Source organism: Dreissena polymorpha, chromosome 2 (assembly GCF_020536995.1).
Source record: "Dreissena polymorpha isolate Duluth1 chromosome 2, UMN_Dpol_1.0, whole genome shotgun sequence".
In the NCBI taxonomy this organism is placed as follows: Eukaryota; Metazoa; Mollusca; class Bivalvia; order Myida; family Dreissenidae; genus Dreissena; species Dreissena polymorpha.
Genome location: NC_068356.1, coordinates 41,130,810 through 41,146,328, shown reverse-complemented (window position 1 = coordinate 41,146,328; position 15,519 = coordinate 41,130,810). Strand labels below are relative to the sequence as shown.

The 15,519-nt window shown below is 37.2% G+C and overlaps 2 protein-coding genes across 6 annotated transcripts in view; both read right to left on the bottom strand.

Moving 5' to 3' along the window:
* The window catches only part of LOC127866753 (uncharacterized), a 213,232-nt gene that overhangs the window by 173,117 nt on the left and 24,596 nt on the right, over nt 1-15,519 (bottom strand). The window lies entirely within an intron of this gene.
* Nucleotides 1-15,519, bottom strand: part of LOC127866754 (uncharacterized) — a 195,517-nt gene that overhangs the window by 172,792 nt on the left and 7,206 nt on the right. The window lies entirely within an intron of this gene.

Here is a 15,519-nt window from a genome sequence, read left to right as displayed (position 1 = left end):
TGCTTGTATTCATTCAGTATGTAGTCCAATATATAGACAGCTATTACAATAAAAACACTGTGTGATGTGAATATGAGCCGCGTCATACGACAGCGTGTCTTATGCCATATGCGACCAGCGTAGCTCCAGACCAGTCTGCGAATAGGCGAAGTTTGGTAAGGAGCTACCCTATCGCTTATGAGACCACGACGCCTCTCGTAGCTTTATAGCGGACTGCACAGCTTCCGACAAGACTGTGCGATTCCGCAGGCTTGTCTGGACCTACAATTGCCGCATATGGCTTAAGAACCATTTTCGCATGACGCGGCTCATATCATATTGATAAATCTGAAGTAATTCAGTAAATCGGCATTGTTTCCCCTCCATTTGAAAAGGACATTTACTTTTAAAAATTTATGTGTTTCACTAGTAAGTGAATATCAGAAAGAAAGCTCTATCTATGGCAGACAAATTCACATCAGTTCACTCAATGGTTTTTAACTGGAAAATGGTCAGACAACGAGAAAAAGATTGTTAAATGTTAAAATCGCTTTTATGTAAGGGTGCGCATGACAGAAATTAACTTCTGTAATTTGTAGTTAATGTCTTAAAAAACTACTTAAGGTACTAGGTAATTTGCAACCAACAATTAACTTGACAGACTAATTGGAACGTATAAATGCTATCTTGTCAATCGAACCATATTTTGGATTTTTTTTATTGAATTCTGAAGTGTACTTTGTAGTGACGATTTCCAAGCTATCTTAACGAAATTACATTCACTGAATATATATTGTTATATATCGTGAATATAGATCGATATGCGTAAGTTAAGTTGAAATACACCTGTGGAATCTACAATAGAATATTGCGTTATCAACACTTGTCAAGCTTATTTTCATTCTTATTTATACCTTTTTCTCGCACAAAATAACCTTATGGTAAGTATTCCAAGAACTCAAAACGATAAAAAAAAGGTATTAATATCAATTTGACGGTTTTCAAAAACTACGTTTTGAACGATATCTTCTAGCATGGTTCCATATTTACACGTATGAACGTATGCGAAAATCCAAATTATATTTGGCATATATATACATATGGATTATAATGTGCATTTATTCAAGCTCGTTGATAAAGATACAGGCGGATTGTGTACATTTTTATGTTGCCCAGTCTATACTGGCGGACATATTGTTTTTGAAAGTGCAATGCTAATCTCGCCAATATTGCGTGTGAAGATAAAATGCAGTGGTCAGGTTTGAAGTGCCGTTAATCCACGCGGTTGTTGATTGATATTTACCGAGGTTCGTTCATGTATCTCAGAAAGCACTGCTTTGATTGACCAGGAATGTGGCATTAACGAGCCGCACGCGTCTCACATTGTCCGAGTGCATTCCAGCGGGGAGATGAGCAGCTCGTGAACATGACACGTATAAACGTGACAGAACATCTGACCATGCGCGAGCAACTGCTGAAGCTTGTTGTTTTTGTTTTTTATCGAGGTCACCGGAATTGTCTCCCATATGGCCATCGCCCCCAGAAAGACGTGTTAGTTGGTTACGGGGGATAGTGCAAGCTACAGAAGACACCCCGTTCCAGAGGTTACCCTGGGTCTTTTAGTGCCCGGTGTGTAGCACCTAGTACACTGCACCTCGGTTTAACGTCTCATGCGAAAGACGAGTTAAAGGGTTGGGTTCAGCGGGGGATCGAACCAGCGATCTCTGGATTGTGAAGCCAGTGTGTTACCACTAGACCAAGGATCCGCTACTCTGCTGAAGCTACCTGGTAAAGAGCTTTTAATGGCGAGACGCTGACATGTCAACATTACACTTATAGACTTGAAAGAACGAACATCTGATCATGCGATATGTGCGAGAATATGCTTTATCTACCTGGAACAGTACGTTTAATGATGAGACGCTGATATGTTTGCCGATAGTTAAATACAATTCATCGAACGACAAAACCTTGGTAAACGCTTTGCAGCTTCAACAGCTTACATGTCTTAAACATAAAGTGGTTAAATTTCGTTCAAAGCTTGGGTCGAAAGACAATAGTGAGTGTAGCCACATTCAAGTTTAAATCTGAGTTCGTGGACGTGGTATGGCACAAACAAACAGTTACACAGCAATACATTCAACCTAAACAATTAACAATTACTAAGAACCCTGGAAAATGTATTCACAGAAGTTTAAAATGACTTAGCTTGATGCTTTCAATATTTATAGTTGTGATTGATCCCAATGTCGCAACATTGTTGACAAAGAAAAAACATATGCAGAGAATATCCAACATTGAAAAATGATTTAGGAAGTGGACCACTTTTGTGCAACCAGGCAGTTTGTTTGAAAATACGACAACGCAGAGAATATTACGTTTAATCCTATTAGAATGTACATTCCTCAATAGACAATGTCAACGCGGTAAAATGGCAAAGAACAATTGCTGCGTAAATCCATGTTTTTATATTTTTAATAACCTTCATTAACGGTGGTGAAGAAGAGCACATCCGTCTTAGTTAAAAAAAAAACGAATCGTTGTCAAAATTTTCATGGCCCTGGGATCGAATTATTTTACATAACAGTAATCATTTTTGGTAGCGTCGTATTGATCGACTGAATATGTTCAATTCTATTTAATTAATCTATGCATGATCAAATAGGCGTGCATACATTTCCAATATCGAAAAAATTCACCATTGAATGTTTTTGGTGCTAACGCATTAGCATGCAAAAACATGCTTTGTTCAATTGCGTAGCATGATCTATGTGCGCACGGTTAAAGGGTAGCTTTTCATGGGGTCAGCACCAAGTCTAATTTAGTAAAAGCGATAACATTCAGATTTAGAGGACCATTCTCGTATAATCTACATGTGTTATCGGTGGTTCAATGGATTATATCCAAATAATATAACTTGCAAGAAATCTCTAAACACTGACCGCATGGCCTGATACAATCAGTACTTAGGTACGAAATCCGATAAGGAGTTCACATCTGGTTACGTTGAGATTTAAAACTAAATACAATGTACTACGTAAGTGTACCTGCATTGACATGTAAAAAAACATTTTTAGAATTTTAGAAAATTGTTAATGCGCATATGTTATTGCGTTTCAGACCAACAATATGACTTGTAACAGATGCCAAAATGATAAGTATACATTAGTAGATACCAAAACGAGTAGTTACCAGAGTGCAAATATGCATACCTTAATGAGCATACGTTATTGCGGAGCATACGTTATTGCTATTTCGACACACAATATGACTTTTAGGTAAAACAAACATTCTCATTCAGGTTGTTGTACATTACAGATGCAAAAATTTGTATACATTAAGTATACATAATAGATGCCAAAATGTTTAATTATCAGAGTAAAAAATTCATTGCCTCTGGTATTATACGCATCATCAAAATCAACATCAACATCAAAACACAATCTAATGTAATCTAGGGCAATACCTTCTACGTGATTTAATCAGCAAAATAGAGAATCAGCCGCTCAACAATGAGCACGTGTTCGAGTTCGAGTAACGTCGAAACTCGTTCGGTATCAGCGAAAGATATATGACGACATATTCTGCTTCCTTTTTCAAGTGTCGTTTCAATCTATGTAAAGTGATTCGCCGATCCCTAACAAGTGTATGAAGAAAACACCCATACTTCTGTACGACATTCAGCTGGGACCCGGCGTGATGACGCGTTATCAGTTGGACAGTATACGGTAGCGCTATATAGAAGGGGGAACCAATCTGCAATCCTTCATCTCGGATCCGATGTTCGAAGAGGAGGCGGAGGAGGGCAAACGGTCGCTCAGAGACAGTCTCATGAGGCAGTCTCAAGCGGTGTTCGGTGATATAACCGTCAAGGCGTCTGTGATACTGTCTCACTGCATCAACTATGATGACGGCATCATCCTCAACGACATCGCCGTGCTTTTGGAAGAGGACCTACACTTCCGGTACTCGATGGCGAATTTGCGGTGATCCTAAAACGAAGCAGACCGCTCGTTCCATCAAGAGGACAGAGCCATCCATCTGAAGGAAAACTTGCTTGTGCAATGGATATCGTCGTTTTCTAACGCCAATTAAGCTTGATATTTATTACTGTATTGTTTCGGTTTTGGGGATTTATTTCATATTTAATTATCTAAAAATAAAACATATGTACACGTATGCATACTTGAGAGGTGAAGTGTATTTAGATATGGTTTATCCAGATTTAATATTAATATATGAGTTCCAAATAAGTGTGGTTATCGATATTTGTTTTTCAAGAAAGCGAACACGAGCCCAACTGGGGGTAATGATTCGCAAGTACAGGTGTAGCGTGTATTTCGAACTCAATTCAATTAACAATTTTCTACATTTGTGTTTTATTATCAAGCATATGAATTATACGTTTTTTAAGCATCTTACAGAGATAGAATGCATTAATACCAGGTAAAACATATGCATTGATTTCGTGCTAAATGTTTCTCGCAGGGGGGGGGGGGCGTATGGTGATTAATTGAGAATTTAGCTCGCCCAAACAGAAAGTGTTAAATATGACGTTAGATGGTGGGAAATATTTATTTGTACAAGCTCGTCCTACATATATTATTCGACCGGTATTTCCTAAGTATGTTATGTCATTGTTATTGTTAGTTATTCGCGCGGCGTGCCAAAATATATAATAAAACAAAAGATGACTTCTTAATGTAAAATAAACAGGTAAGCGTCGCACTTTAAGAATATACTGGCAACTGGATCGATTGCGTTTATTCAGTATATAGGTCAATGTATACACAGCCTTACAATAAAACAATGTGTAATGTGAATATGAGCCGCGTCATGCGACATTGTGTCTTATGTCATATGCGACCAGCGTAGCTCCAGACCAGTCTGCGAATAGGCGCAGTTTGGTAAGGAGCTACCCTATAGCTAATGGGACCACGACGCCTTTCGTAGCTTTATAGCGGACTGCACAGCTTCCGACAAGACTGAGCGATTACGGAGAACCATTTTCGCATGACGCGTCTCATATCATAATGATGAATCTGAAATCACTCCGAAAATCGGCCTTGTTTCCCCTCCATTAGAAAAGGAAATTTACTTTTGCAAACGTATGTGCCTTTCTCTTAAGTTAATATAAAAAAGAAAACAGTATATGTGACAGAAAAAAACTAGCATCACTTCACTCAGTTGTTTTGAACTGGAAAATGGGGGGGGGGGGGGGAAAGAGTGTTTAATGTTAAAAGCGCTTTCTTTTAAGGGTGCTCATGACAAAAGCCAACTTCTGTAATCTGTAGTTAATTACTTAACTCACTACTTTGGGTACTGGGTCATTTGGAGCGCACACTTAAATTGACATACTTATAGGAACGTATAAATGCTATATTGTCGATCGAACCCTATTTTGGATTTATAATATTGATCGATACACGTACTTTAAATTGAAATATATGTACACGTGGGATATACGATGCAATATTGCTTTATCAACACTTGGTCAGCGTATTTTCATTCGTTTTTATATGTATCGGCAGACATTAAAAATACACTTGCCTAATAATTTTTCCTACCAGGAAATAAATCATTCCATATAGGCCTCGCCCTAAAATATTTGTAAGAAATCCGGGATCGTAGCCTGAACTCGAGTTGATTGTGAGGTAGATGTCCCCGTTACATGTGTAAGGCGAACACCCATAAACAAATTCAGGCCATTCTGACCGAATAACGTCCGTACCAAGGCCATATCAAATAGATCTTTATAGAAAGGCAACAATGCATTCAGTGGATCAATCTGGTTTTTAATGAATGATAACCGCACACACGGATAGAATACTTAACACATTTTGATAATCTACCGCGACTATCTAAGATCAGTAATTCTAGTAAGGTATGTTAATTTAATAAACGAGTCTCGTAATTGTGCCACGAGCGCGAGCTTGTCCACGTCGTATTAGTTATTTAGTGGGGAATGGGTGAATGTTTATGCTAGAACAGTCGTATGAAGAGTGTGTGCAGTTTGGGTCGCGGCAGTTGCTGTGTATATCCACCCATTTATGCTTAGTGGACTCTCCCATCCTTCTAAATTGGATCAATTTATTTCCTAAATTAGGGATGTATAGTATATTTATTTCTATAATTAGAATATTACTTACTACAATTCCTTTAAGCAAACAGCGTAGACCCAGATGAGATGACCCATAGGCATGAATGGGTTTAACGTGGTTTGGGGTGCATGGCCTTTTGGTGAGGGTGGGCTTAGTGGTTAAAGTCGCGTACAAAACTTATAAAATTGATCCTAAACAAGGTGATACGTTAAAAACCACCCTTCTTTTGGACGCCAACTTTGTGTCCATGGTCACATTTAGTATGCAATCTTTTTACCCTCACTTAAATTGAACTTCAGGAATTCCACTGCTTCAATATTCAAAGAAACAGATTAGTGACTTTTTCAAAAAGCTACATATTCCGGAGGAAGTCTTTTAAGGGATCAGAATGTACTGAAATACTATACTAAATGGTCTCTCTTTATGTTTAATGGGGTAGAGTTAAAATACTAGATATACAACTTGTTGTCAATATAAGAATTTTTAGTTCAACGAAGCGCACATGAAAGCAGCCATTAATTTCAACAACAACAATATCTGAACCAATTCGGCAATATTCACACAATCATACTCCGTAAATTGCAAAGATTTATATCAATATATACATTATATGAATTGCAAAAATAAACAATCTTGAAACAAAAAAAAGCTTCAACAGCCCGTTGGTGAATATATGAATGTTTACTTACATTTGATACTCAAAGGGTAAACAGTAAATACATAAATAGACATTGCGATCTTCCGGCTAACTGCATAGAATAACATATTTGTCATCACAAAGGCATACTAGAACATATTTCAAAGTCATAGCCGTCGTCATCTTTAATCGTTTGCATTTAAATTCAAAGATGTGTTATGAAAAAAATTGATGCCAACGCTAAGACAACAGTGGATAGTAGTAATCGATTTCTGTAGCAAACTGGAATTTGCAATTTAATGTCAACACTCGGAAGACAGTGGCTAGTAGTATTTAAGTATATGAACTTGAACATGCATTTAATGTTTGTCGAAATTACTGATGCTCACTGAGAGAGGAATTTATGAAATCTCTTAACTTTAAATACCCGGTACTCGTATCTCAGTTGTCAAAAATATAATTGTTTAACCCATTTATGCCTAGTGGACTCTCCCATCCTTCTAAATTGGATTTATTTATTTCCAACATTAGGAATGTCTAGTACAATTATTTCTATATTTAGAATATTTCTTACAGAAATTACTTAAAGCAAACAGCGCAGACCCTGATGAGTGATGAGACGCCGCATCATGCGGCGTCTCATCTGGGTCTACGCTGTTTGCCAAGTCCTTTTTTCTAGACGCTAGGCATAAATGGGTTAATTCATTTCAAAATTGCTTGTTTTACTGGAATCATACATGCTGCACGAAAATGTGTAAAATATTGGATTACACCATTGACGGCATTGTGTTCATTATGTTACATTCATTCTTTTCTACTGATTGAAAAAACTGCCCAACCACGAAAGTTTCGACTCTGATACGCTCATTGCGATTCACGAATAGTTCTCATTTTCTGACTTTCAGAAAAACTACAATTATCAAATTGAATGAGCGAAGCTTCTTATTCGAGTTATTTAAGATCTAAGGACATGATGAGAGAAATCGACCATGATAGAGAAAGCTCGCAACATTTCAAGCGTATGTGCTGTGCATTAAAATTTAAAAGTGTAATACCACCAATATTTTGGTCAATATATAATGCAGTTGTCAGGTTTGAAGTGCCGTTAATCCACGAGGTTGTTGATTGGTACTAGTATTTACCGAGGTCCGTTCGTGTGTGACATTAACGTGCCGCACGCGTCTCACATTGTCCGAGTTTATTCCAGCGGGGAGATGAGCTGCTCGTATAAACACATATATAAAACGTGACAGAAAATCTACACATGCGCGAGCAACTGCTGAATCTACCTGGTACAGTACTTTAAGTGGTGAGACGCTGATATGACTTTTGTCGATTGTTAAATACAAGTCGTTTAACTACAAAACCTTGGTATAGGTTTTGCAGCTTCAAACACTTACATGTAGCAAGCGACTATGTTTCTTTTTAAACATGGGTCGAAACACAAAAGTGAGTATAGCCGCATTCAAGTTTAAAGCTGAGTTCTTAGAGGTAGTTACGCACACACCAACCAGTTACAAACCAATACATATAGGCAGCGCAATAAACATTGAACTAATTGAAATGTTACAAATGGCTTAGGAATCACACAAACCATATTGTCCTCTAGACAATAAATTAACCGTAGTTTAAATTGACTACGCTTGATGCGTTTAATGTTTATAGTTGTGTTTGATCCAACGTCGCAAACAGTGTTAACAAAGCCGATAAGTGGACCATGGCTTGAGTAAACATGCAGTCTGTTTGAAAATATGTATGTCAACGCAGAGAGCATTACGATTTAACGTTAAATCCTATTAGAATGAACACGCCTCAACAGACTTTTTCAACGTGGTCAAAAGGCGAAGAACTTTGGCAGATTTTATCATTCATTTACATCATTCAATGGTTGTGGTGCATACGCATTAACATACATTTGCATGCAAATACGTGTTCTGTACAATTGCGACTAAATACACCCATGTGCGTATGGTTAATACGTTGCTTTCCATGGAGGCAGCGCCAAGTGTAGTGCGATAAGAACCTTCAGATTAAGTGGACCATTCTCGTATAATCTACATTTATAATGGTTTGTCCAATGGATTATTTCTTACTTCTTACAAGTATGACTTACATTTTTTAAGCACTGGCCGCATGGCGTGATGCCATCAGTAAACAGGTATTAATCAAAGCGCTGAAGGCACTGGATTTGTTCGCTGTTGTATAATCTTAGACGCAACTCAGTTTTCAAAATTATGTTATAGCTTTTTATATCGCAAGTTTGAAATGACCACAACCCATTCAAATTTATAAAGAGTGTGTCTTAAAACACATGTCGCAATGTGTGTTTTTTTCACATCATTGATACAGCTAATCAGTGTGCACAGGCTAATCTTATTTGACATGCATTAAGCCCCGTTTTCCCTGAAAGCAGCCAATATGTACAGATTTCAAGGATAAACACTAGACTGGCCAACGTTGTCTTACAAGCTGTTAAATACACACTATGTACTGTACCAGTGAGAACAGGCAGATGCGGTGGTTAGAGTAGACGCTTTTAGCATTCTGTCGTCTGTTAAATTTTACTGGAGTTATCCACACAGGCAGTCACAGGTTACAGTTTCTAGCGTAGCAAAGGCATACTGATTTGCAAAATTCGGTCTGCATTATTTGTGAGCGAAAACTATAAAGAGAACATTTGAGCACGGCGCACATTAATTCAAGGGCATTTAAACTAAATACTACGTAAAGTGTACATGAATTGAGCAGTAAAAATCATTCATAATGGTATGTTTGCCATAATTATTTGTAAGTCATCTCGTCTAATAAAGCATTCAGCACTATGAATTTTATAATAAAGATAATTCACGAATCACGCGTTTTTTCTTTCATTTTGTTTGCTCCGGAGTCCAGCTTTTGTTCAGGCCACGTGCCCAAATATATACAAACCTTACATAAAATGACGTAGAAATCAGTTTCAACAATTAAACTTCACTTACCATATAATTGGACGGTTTACAAGAACTGGTTCTAAAATAAATATTTTTTGATGTCGCATACTCACTTTCGTCATAAAAGATATTGACTATTGTGAAGTATTTATCGCCCTGTAAAATATAACACAAATCTGGGGCTTTTAGAGATGGCACCCTGCAGAGGTTTCACTGAATCAAAAAGTCGTCTCCACCAAGTTTCGTTGCTTGGAAAGTTGGAGCCCATGTTTGTCCATAATCATATTATGGTGCCACAATGGTAATGCCGGGCAATACGAAACAAACAAATCTGGATCAGAGTTTATTGAATGCAATAACCAGTTTGCGCAGGTTATAATTATCATGTTTCTTGATTATAATCAGAATGAATATGAAATTATTGATACGTACACATTACTTATTTGTTTAATAAATTTATATTTTGTCATTGCGTTTTATGTCACACCACTATGCATTACAATGAAAATGGCTAGTCATGTGCTTTAATTAGTACTCGTGCAATAAGAATGTATGTGTTGAACACAGCGCCATTTCAAAGGCTCTGAAAACATTTTGTAAAATGTTCCATGTAAAAGAAAGTTATTACTTGCTTTGCAATTTTTGACGATGCTGGAACAGCATCGTCCAAGGTATGATAACCACCACAAAAATTTTCACAATGGCGACCTATGTAAAAGACCGAGCCAGTCCGATTGAGATAACTCGATTTTTCAGTTACTTCCCTTTTGCATTCGCCACTGTATCTGTATCTGTGTAGTCTTCACCGCCAAAGATGGCGAAATCCAGTGGTTGCTGGGAGTACAAGTCCAATGTATAAATATCACACCTTCACCACACTAGTTCCTATATACATGGTTTTCACAAGTATATCACAAGGTACATATATTTACACATCACAGTCATTGCACAGTTTTCACAGGTATATCGTACAGTACACATATATACACACGGGTTATTACAGACGTTGGGGACATATCTGGACCACATGTTATTTTTTGTCACACGTACATCACAGGGTTCGTATATACACACATCAGTCATTACAAACACTGAACAAGTATCTAGACCGCATGCCATGCAACCAAGAAGTCCTCAGTTTCCAGACAGTTCTTTATAAAGCCTATATCTTGTAGTATGTAAGTGGAAGAATAGTCTTCGTATATGAAATTCTAACATGCACGTTTTGTCTCTATATGAAGGAAGGTTTGGGACTATGATTGACCAGTCAATGAGGGTTTGGGCTAGTAGAGCAGGGGAGGTAACTTGTTTGGTGAGATCCATAGATTCCAGTATATTCCAAATTTCGCACATAACTGGGGCTCTTACCTGTTCCAGTGCAGAGCAGTGTAACAGGAAGTGTTCGAATGTTTCATCTTCCACTTTACAGTTCGGGCACACTGCGCTTATGGCATACTGGTTGAAGCGGAATCTATTTACTTGTAGTACGTAAATGCCGGTAAGTTGCCTGAATATTGTAGGGAGTCGAGTTACCTCTAGTGCTGAGGAGCATCCAACTTGTATCAAAGGATGAAATTTGCCAGGTGAATATGTAATGTGCGTAGGATATTGCTCGTCATTGATAACATTCTCCTAGCAGAGTTGTCGTTCGTGTTTCAACATTCAACAATGGCCGCCCCCATGAGAGTCTCGATTCAAAACTTTCTTACTGCATAAATTGGCTTGTTTCGCTATTTAGAAGCTGTCATTTAGGATATATGAATTATTTATTCACTAAATCTCCGCTTATGACAACAATAGTTGGAATTCGAAGGATATATACTCAATGTGAATGAAGGACTTCCTGGATCGTTATAGCTGAAATATTTCGCGTTCAGAATAAATCTGAAGAGTCTGCCAAAGCAAAAATCCTCAAAATACTCTAAGGGGGCAATTTATATTGACTAGGATCGTAACAGCTTGACACGGCAAAACTGGCATACTGGTATTTTTAGTTATCAATATAAGTCACATTGTGCTTTATAAATTGTATTCGAGCATTTTGCGACTTATTGAATGACTATGATACCCGATATCAACATTTCATCGGGGATTTGCAGATCACCAAGCTGTCCTGAAATTCAACATTGATTTCAAACTCTTTACTGGTTTGTACTCTTTCTTAGTGTTAGTACTTTTTATCATTTTAAAGTTAAATGAACTGTATCACAGTAAAAGAGACATTAAGGCGATTGTGGCCAGTTTGGATCTAGATCAGCCTGCAGTCGCTTGAAAGCTGTTTGCTTAAAAGCGTTTTTCTGACAATAACAAATAATTTAATTGGATACTGATTTGACTGCGCTTTTCCTGTGACCTGGCTCAAATAATAGAATTGTCATTAATCAAATTATTTATTTCGAACATTAATCAATTGTTTTTCTTGTCCCTCGGGATCAATGACTCCAGCACTTTCCTGTTGAGAATTGAATACTGCTAAAGGCGATGCTAGGGGGGCGTGAGAGATGTTGCACCTTCCAGTATCGCTCGATTGTTCATTGTCGGCTCGGGTACTACGTACATGTACCCCGGGTACTCTTAAGTATACTTACATGTATCCCGGGTACGGTAAATATACTAAAATGTACCCGGGAAATTTAACCCTAAATCAGTCGTTGTCGACTATTTTTTTGTAATAATTATATATACACATTTATGTCAATTTTCTGTAGAATGGCCTCTATATTATCGGAACACATACTCAAAAAGCATGTTGATGCAGTGTTTTTTGAAGAGAAGTGTGTTTAAGATAATCGGTTGCGCGTTTTACGACATCGGATTTTTGGCGCGAATACAACTCGGGTACAGTCTAATATGGACCGAGTACAATTACGTTTATTTACCGTATCTGGGGTACATGTAAGTATACTGAGAGTACCCAGGGTACATGTAAGTATACTTAAGAGTACCCGGGGTACATGTAAGTAGTACCAGAGCCGACAATGACCAATCAAGCTCCATTATCCCTCATGAACCGACTCAAAAAACCGAGTCGGCAATATTTGACTTAATTTTTGGTTTGGTTGCTCTCGAGGTATCGAAAATTTCAGAATCTTCCTAAAAGCCCAACGGGTTTGATCCCCAGAAGCGACATTGAAAACTAGCATACTTTGTTATCTAAAAGGCTGCTAAACCTGATATACAATGATAATGTGAATTTTCTCTCACATGATGTTCATCAGTCATATTATATAAAAACTTACAGCAGTAGTAAACAACTGGACAATAATTAATGAACGCATCTTTCATTTGTCTTTGACACTTTGATTTTGACATGGCCTAGATTTAAATATGTGACTGGACTTTACCAGCACTCTTGTAACAGCTAAAGTTTAAATGTACCATTGAAGATCACCTAAATCCAGATTTGCTATTATAGACGTGTGGAAAGTTTTAAGGGTGTGACAAGTAAGCAAAAATTGGTCATTACCCAGAGGCCACAACTGATCTATGACTGTATTAAAACAAGAAAAATCAGTGCCTGATTTAGATTTCCTTAGATAGTTCAAAAAAACTAATTTCATAAGCCTGGTAACAGTTTAACGGAAATGCTACCAATGTGTCACACCAGGGCCTTGCATTTGAAATCTAGGACATGCATGGTCATTTCTTCATGAAATCAGGACACAAAATTGTATTTTAATTGACCTGGCTATAGTTCTCAGATTATTATAAGCTCAATCAGTATTTATATCATTATTTATGCTTTGTGTATTGTAAACATATGCACAATCATGCAGTTTTTATGATAGCAACAAATAATATCAAAGCTACCCATACTATAAAGGTCATTGACAAAGCCTATGGTCAAAATGTGAACACATTGAGTGTAATCGCCCTCTCGTGCCAGCAAAAACAACACGTTGACAGGCTGTCATTTTTGACAGTTCTACTTTCACTTTCATTTTGAGATATCGAACTATTAACAATTATGTGGCTGAGAAAAATATCGCCATTGCTTTTTATGCCCCCGGTAGGGTGGCCTATATCAGTCAGTCAGTCAGTCAGTGTGTAAGTCTGTCCGTCCGTCCGAAAACTTTAATGGCCATAACTTTTTTAATATTGAACATAGCAACTTGATATTTGGCATACATGTGCATCTCATGGAGCTGCACATTTTCAGTTGTGAAAGGTGAAGGTGAAGGTCATCCTTTAAGGTCATATGTCAAATATAAAGCGTCTGTCTGTCTGTCCGAAAACTTTAACATTGGCCATAACTTTTTCAATATTGGCGTGCATGCGTATCTCATAGAGCTGCACATATTGATTGGTGAAAGGTCAAGGTTTTGCAATATTGAAGATAGCAACTCCATATTCGGCATGCATGTGTATGTCATGGAGCTGCATATTTTGAGTGGTGAAAGGTCAAGGTCATCCTTCAAGGTCAAAGATAAAATATATGGCATCAAAGCTGCGCAGCAGGGGGCATTGTGTTTCACAAACACAGCTCTTGTTTAATATATTTTCTGCACATTTCTTCAAAAAACTTACATCAATACACGACTTTCTTCGTTAATTCAATTATTCCTGACAGACTTGTGAACATATTTCGCTTACATTTTGACGCGCGTAGGTAGGACCGCATTACCGCTTCCGAAATGTGTATTCATACTATTGCCTACGAGGAACTTATCTGATGTTTGACGGAAAGGGCCGAAAATGTGCGAGTGTGGGTCAAGTTCCCCACAGGTACTACTTTCCCGTTACCCCAATTCTTTTTCCGTACCTAAAATTTTTCGTACCCAATTTTTTTTTCGTACCTAATTTTTTTTTCATCCCCAATTTTTTGTTCGTGCCCAAATTTTTTTCGATCCCAATTTTTTTCCCCAAATATTTGTTCGTACCCAAATTTGTTTTCATACCCAAATTTTTTTCGCAAAATTTGTGTACCAAATTTTTTTTTCGTACCAACATACACAATTGCGGTGATTGTGGTGATGTAGATAAACTTAACTTATGCTTTTATATCCATCCTCTCAAAAGCTTTGATTAAGAAGGGTAACCCGGTATGATAGCAGATACATGTTTCTCAGAGTTATCTTGATGTTCTTATGATGAAATGGTGATATGCCCATCACAATTTATATATGCAAGTTACAATTTTGGTATGCAGTTAAGTTCAATGATACTGGAATAAATACAGTATAGAACTTTCCGTGCAGAAAACGTAGATTTTGAAAACCGTCATATTGATATCAATACTGCATGAAAATTTAACACACTAATTATAACATTAGGTATTCTATTCTAATTGATAAAATTGATCAACTTCGAATTACTGATTTCGCGTTCGAGCAAAACTATTTGTCGGGTCACAAGCAAAAGATATACATGTACATGAGTTTTGCAATTAATTTTGCATTTACAAGTTTTGATAACGAAATTTTTCATAATAGATCCCACATGCGTGGAATGCAACTAAACGTACGACCAACGATTATCGATTAATATCAAGTCTTTAAAACAATACATACAAGGTGAATATTACATCTTAAAGATTATTTAATCCGTTTAAATACATCAGCACTTGGATGTTTAAATGCATGTCGCAGAACATGTCTGGTGTATTAAGTTGTCTGAATCGTGATTTAAACGAAAGACCAACAACACATATAGAGGGGTAAGGAGAGCTTTATTAATACTACTAACTATAGCTCCAAAACTAAAAGCGCGCATAATAACAAAACATGGCAAATCAAAGTAGATGCGCGCTAAAGGTAATGCAATAATTAAATTAAATATATTCATGTTACACACATTGGTAATAACGCATGTTCAAGCATTGTAAACAATTCAAAGATATGCATGCATACACAACAAACAAGATAATGTTATT